General features: G+C 40.2%; 1 protein-coding gene across 1 annotated transcript in view; it reads right to left on the minus strand.

Annotated features, from left to right (window-relative positions):
• Positions 1-5,113, minus strand: part of PTP4A1 (protein tyrosine phosphatase 4A1) — a 39,184-nt gene extending 34,071 nt beyond the window's left edge. The window contains exon 1 of the mRNA XM_046639443.1: positions 5,005-5,113. The gene's annotated coding sequence lies outside the window, so the exon portion shown is untranslated. The remainder of the gene's footprint in view (positions 1-5,004) is intronic.
• Positions 5,114-6,000: the final 887 nt, after the last annotated feature.

Consider the following 6,000-nt stretch of genomic DNA (forward strand, 5'->3'; position numbering starts at 1 on the left):
GACCCCAATTTTAGGTCCCCTGTGTCACGGCTCTGACATTCCTTCCACTCAGTGAAGAAATCTATCAGATGCAGAAGCTGTGTAGTCAAATGCCCTCAGAAAACCATTTTCTCCCGAACTACAGTAAACCTCCACCCAGGAGAGATTTCATGCTACCAGATGTAGTGGGAAAATATATTATTTTCTATTTCCTTTCAATTACACTGTTGTTAAACCACCTCCAAAATGAAGCATTTTTAAAAATGTAATTGCTGTCCTTACTGATGTGTATAGAATTTCTGATGGATGGTGATTTCTACATTTAAAAAATATTTGTTCAAGAATTTGCTATATTTTGTTTGTGTAGTTAAAAAGAAAATTCCTCAGTGTACTTCTGCACACATTTCTCAACGCAATTGCTCATCAGTCTATTTATATGACTGCTTTTCCAGCTTTGCAAGGTCATTTAATTCTAATCCTGTCCTCCAAAGTAATAACCACTTATTCCAATTTGCTATTATCTGTAAATTTAATCATCACGCGCTCTAGTCCATCAACCACACAACTGATGAAAATGTTAAACAGCTCTGTATCCAAGATGAAACAACGGATGCTGTCGGTCGGTAGGCACTGTTCTTTGTACCGCATCGGTATGATTCTCCAACCAAGCTATTTTTTGAATAGGTTTATTCTAGCCTTTCTTTTTTCCTAATTAATATGTATAATATGAAATGAAGCTGTTATTAATGCCAAGATATATTTGTTTTCTTTTAATCTATCAATTATTTTAAAGCAGAAAATGATTGCCTATAGATTCTGATGCCCCTCTCAGATCAGTAGCTCTTCAATGGCAGACTCTGCTGATACAGTTCTGTGTTTACCTCCTCCTTTCTCACGCCATTGGATACAGACTTGCATCAGGAGTGTAATATGTTATCTAATTATTAACCCATTAACTAATAAGTAGATATAATTCAGTCATAATAACAAAAAAATCTATTGTGCACTATCTTGCTTTTTTTCCAGACAGTATTTTTTGATAGCTTGTTCCCAAATAGAATGCAATTTTATGGGACCTGGATACTGATTTAACCTGGTCATGTGTTTTTGTAAAATTTGTAGTAATGGAATATTGCAACTCTCATCAGTTAGGACTGGTTTTTGTTTCACTCTCTAACTTCCCCTCCATGACACTTGCCCTTCAGTTGCATGATATGCAGTGACCTGGAGCATTTTTGAGATCCAGTTAAGGAGCTGGTGAATAGGGAATATATATGTATATTTTTTTGGTGAGGAAGATTGGCTCTGAGCTAATGTCTGTGCCCATCTTCCTCTTTTTTATATGTGGGATGCCTACCACAGCATGGCTTGATGAGCAGTGGGTAGGTCTGCGCCCTGGATCTGAACCTGCGAACCTGGGTCACCAAGGCAGAGCTAGCGAACTTAACCACTATGCCACAGGGCTGGCCCCCTGGAATATTTTTATTTGGGTTTAATGGCATATATTTACCTGGTTTGCAATTACTCCCATGTACAGTTAGCTGCCTTGGTGTAGAAAGGGCTTCCAGAAATAGTCCTATCGCATGTTGTGCTGTGCTAACCCATACACAGGATGGATGGAGCCATGAGGAGGTCATGTCGTGCCTTGTGCTGAAAGTGTGTAGGTAGTAGAGGACATTCAACATTTGAGAGGGATGGATCCAGAAGCTAGACTGTGGGAATTTGGTAGCCATATGTGAAAAAATTAACTTGATAGGGTTTTACCTAAATTTGATAACATTCCTGCAAATTTATATGACATTGCTGATAACAAATTGTGAAGCGAAAAGAAATTTTTGAAATTATCAATAATAAAAAGAGTTTCAAATTGTGTATGCTAGAGGAAAGACAATAGTATTACTATTTTTTTCTTTATCAACTGTTACACAATTATCACATGAAGAGGCAATCAAAGAGAATTTGGACAAAAAAAGGTAAAAAAAGTATAATAGGGATGTGACAGGAAGTTAATTAGTAAAACTATTATGTTCTCTTTTCTGGATTTTGTGATGTTTATGGCATTTTGCATCTTTTTAAAATTTCTAATTTGGGTTTTTCCCCCCATTCTAAATAACTATTTATTTTCATAATGAATTCGTCTTTTTTTATTGTTTTACTTAAAGAGAACCCCCAGACTGAAGAAGCTCCAGGCTCCACAAAGCCTGTATTTGCCCTTGATTCTGGCCATTCCAAGGTATGTAGCAGTGATGGAGCGATCCCTGGTCCAGGGTAAGTCCTGGTTAATCTAAACCAGTCCCCTCCTCCTGCCTGTGATAGGTTTAGGGGCAGACAGTCCCGCTCTCCATTGGCTGTAAACCAGGAGTCACATGGGTCCAGTTCCTGCTGGTAGGTATGAGCTCTAGATGAAAGCCAACCCACGAGGTGGGCAGCGCTTAGAGAACCTCAGACCTGAGGGAGTGGTACCTGAACCCTGGTCTACCTTCAGAAGTGTGGGATACACGCTCGCTAGCATTTACAATAAAGTCAGGGCTTTCAAGAGCAAAACGAATCCTTATATTTTACTGAATAGTTTAAAATGCAATCTAGTTTAACATGTAAACACATGTAGAACCCACATGTGTACCATGATGGATGGTAATGAGTCTCTGGGTGTGAACATGATGTAATCTACACAGAAATTGAAATATAATGATGTGCACCTGAAATTTATAGAATGTTATAAACCAATATGACTTCAGTAAAAAAAAAGTAACTCAAGGAAAAAAAAGAAAAATAGTGCCCAATTTTTCTGAGGATTTTCCATGTGTATAGAAAGCATTCTAATCATTACATCCTTGACACTTTACAACATTGAAGCTATAAATAGTATGAATTTGGATGTTTTCAGTTACTAATTTATTAAATGTAAATTTATTAAAAAGCTGCTAATTTATTCCATTTGAAAATACAGAAAACTAGGAATAAGAAAAAGTGAACGCATGTGTACTTCTAGAAATTTTATTACTTTGGTGTAGTTCCTGCTGGTCATTTTTGTGTATCTATGTTTTATTAAAAAAAAATCACCACTGTGCTTTATATTCAATTTTAGATCCTGCTTTCTTCTCTTGTTCTATGTGACCCCAGTGATTTACTCTGCAGGGCCTCCACATCTCACAAATTCAGGGGTCTCTTTTCACATAATAGTCCGTGTGAATGGCGCCCCCTGGAGTTGTGCAGTGCACAGCATGTGTGGCTATATGAGGCAGTCATTTGTGTCTGGGTGCCTGAGTCTTCAAGGCAACTGGGAGCATCTTCTTGGACCACCCATTAATTAATTAATTAATTAATTTTTTGAGGAAGATTAGCTCTGAGCTAACATCTGCTGCCAATCCTCCTCTTTTTGCTGAGGAAGACTGGCCCTGAGCTAACATCCATGCCCATCTTTGTCTACTTTATATGTGAGATGCCTGCCACAGCATGGCTTGACAAGTGGTGCACAGGTCTGCACCTGGGATCTGAACCGGCAAACCCCAGGCTGCTGCACCACCAGACCAGCCCCATGAACCACCCATTTAAACTATAGGCTTTGGAATAAAACACAGGGCAAACCTTTCCTGGCTGCCTTTCGGTAACACCAAATAAGTGCAATATTCTGCCTTTGTGCCTTTTTCTCGGGCTGGCTTTGTTTGAAGCTGAGTCCCACAGCTCTCCTCTTACAAGGTTACACCTATCCCTTTCCTTCACCTCGGGATAATCTGCTGACTCCCGTGGATGAAAGAGAGTGTTAAGTAAATTAACCTCATGGCTGTTTTCATGAATGCATTTCATCGTTACATCATCTTGCGTGGCTCCAATTTGTCTTCCTTCTGCTGGTTTGTTTGGATTGATTTTCTATCTGCTCATGTTCAGGAACCTAAACTGCTATTATCCTTGCCCTAACTCCAGCAACAGTTCATCTTCATGATGCTAATTTTCTTTTTGTCAGAAAATGAAACATTGCTCATAATCCTATAAAGACCTCTAAATAATGGTGAAAAGCCAAATTACAGAATCATTTATAATGGCAAAATAGCACATTTCTCTAATGGTGAAAATACTTACCTGTAACTGCAGACGGATTTTTACATTTAATTTATAATTTTTAGTCCTCTGACAGTTCCTGCCAACTCCTCTTGAGTACATAGTTTACCAACATAAGACGTGGGTGGATAAGGGATTACTCAGAAAAACTGTGCCAAGTTCTCTGCCGATAGCGTGAACTTACGGACGATGGACTGTGCAGTAAAATTCATGACTCTCCCCTCGGCCCTAGGTTCATGAAACTTTCAGTTTTCTAACTTTTATTTTATGCAAACAGGGTTGACTCCTCAGAGCAGGCTTTAGAGGAAGTAAGCCCCTACTCCTCAGAAAGAAAGAAAGGAGGGAGAACGAGAAGGGAAAGAGGTGGAAAGGGAAGACCAGGAGCTTAGGCAAAGGGCAGGGGAGGCCAGAGGGGGCCAAGAAGGGGGCACGGGGGAGGAAGTGGGACAATGGGGGTGATTCTTTTGACTCAAAGTTTGAGAGACGTTATCTACTTGAACGGATGGAGGGAATTCAGCCTTACCAGGTTTGATCTTTGCTCTGACCTGGTGTTTGTCTTGTAATAAGGCCATTGTATGTATCAAATCTTATAGAGAGGAAAATTAGATGTTAATTACGTATTTTGGACACTCCGGAGGACCTGGGTACCTCTTGACATTATCTGCAAGCTCTGTAAAGTTAACAAATATTTTTATAAAATATATTCTTCTCTACAAGACCTCTTTGGAGAGTGCCATCAAAGGTTTGTATTAATCCTGTTTTTCAGAGAGCTCAACAGGAGTGGAACATATTTTCAGTGTGCTCAAACTATCTGCACAATGGCCCTCTATGTTGCTAGTGTATTTGAAATTTTGTGGGCCAGTAAGACTTTCAGTGGCTCCCTAGACTTTATGACCAATGTACAGGACCGGGTCACCCAGTGACCACGCTAGTTTGAAGATGGGGAGCTGGGGAAGCTGCACTTACCTCTCTGCTGCCTGCCTTCTTCCTCCCAAAGCCATGCTCCTGGCTGGGGCAGGTGGCTGGGTGGGGATCCTCCAAGAGCCGCAGTAGTGTCACCAACCCATTGGGCTCCTGTCATGCACTCAGAGATGCTTTTCTAAATCCAGCAGAAATCCGACTCCCTGGCCTGCTCATTCGACTTGTGATCAGAAGCCCAGCACATGAACTGGCACTGCTGCTGGGAACTGTGAGTCACTCCTTCCAGGTTGCTCCTGGTGTCGGAGCGAGTCTCTGCAGGGGAAGACGAGCAATCTGCCTGTCAGGTGAGCTCGTCATGGTCATCATCACTGTCTGAGCACTGGCTTTCCGAGAGATCCTGCCCTGTCTGTGAAAAGAGCCCTTGTCAGATTCCAGGAATATCACTGTCTTACTATGTGACCTTGGACAAGGTCACTTAAGTTCCGGGAGCCTGAGTTTCCTTGGTTACAATGGAAAATGGTTCCAAAGAATTGGCACCAAAATTTAAATAGTTAATGTATGGAACATATTATGCAGATCTAGACAAATGAAGAACTTATAACACTGTGGACATAGTATAACGCATATTGGATATTTTTGATGTCTTCTGAATTTGCAAAAGAATTGGAGGTATCTATAATATAGTTGAGGAGAAAGGAATGACTCAAAAAAGTAGATAACCATTCATAGGTTATTTATTCACTCAACAAACATTTATTGGTCACTATTCTATGCAAGGTCTGTGAGGCACTGTGGGGATATAAGGATATATGATATATGGCTTGTTCATAAAGAATTTATATTCTAGGAAGGAAGATTGGACATATATACAAGCAATTCGCAAGATAACATTTGCTGTGTACAAAATGTGTACATAAAGTAACTACTATGGGCAGTTCAAAACAGAAAAATCTTAAAGAAGGCTTAACATAGAAGGAGGGTAATGGGAGCCAGTTTCAACACGTGTTGAGTTCCCATGATGTGTACTGCTTTAGGCATCTG

This window comes from Equus quagga, chromosome 15 (assembly GCF_021613505.1).
Source record: "Equus quagga isolate Etosha38 chromosome 15, UCLA_HA_Equagga_1.0, whole genome shotgun sequence".
Taxonomy (NCBI): domain Eukaryota; kingdom Metazoa; phylum Chordata; class Mammalia; order Perissodactyla; family Equidae; genus Equus; species Equus quagga.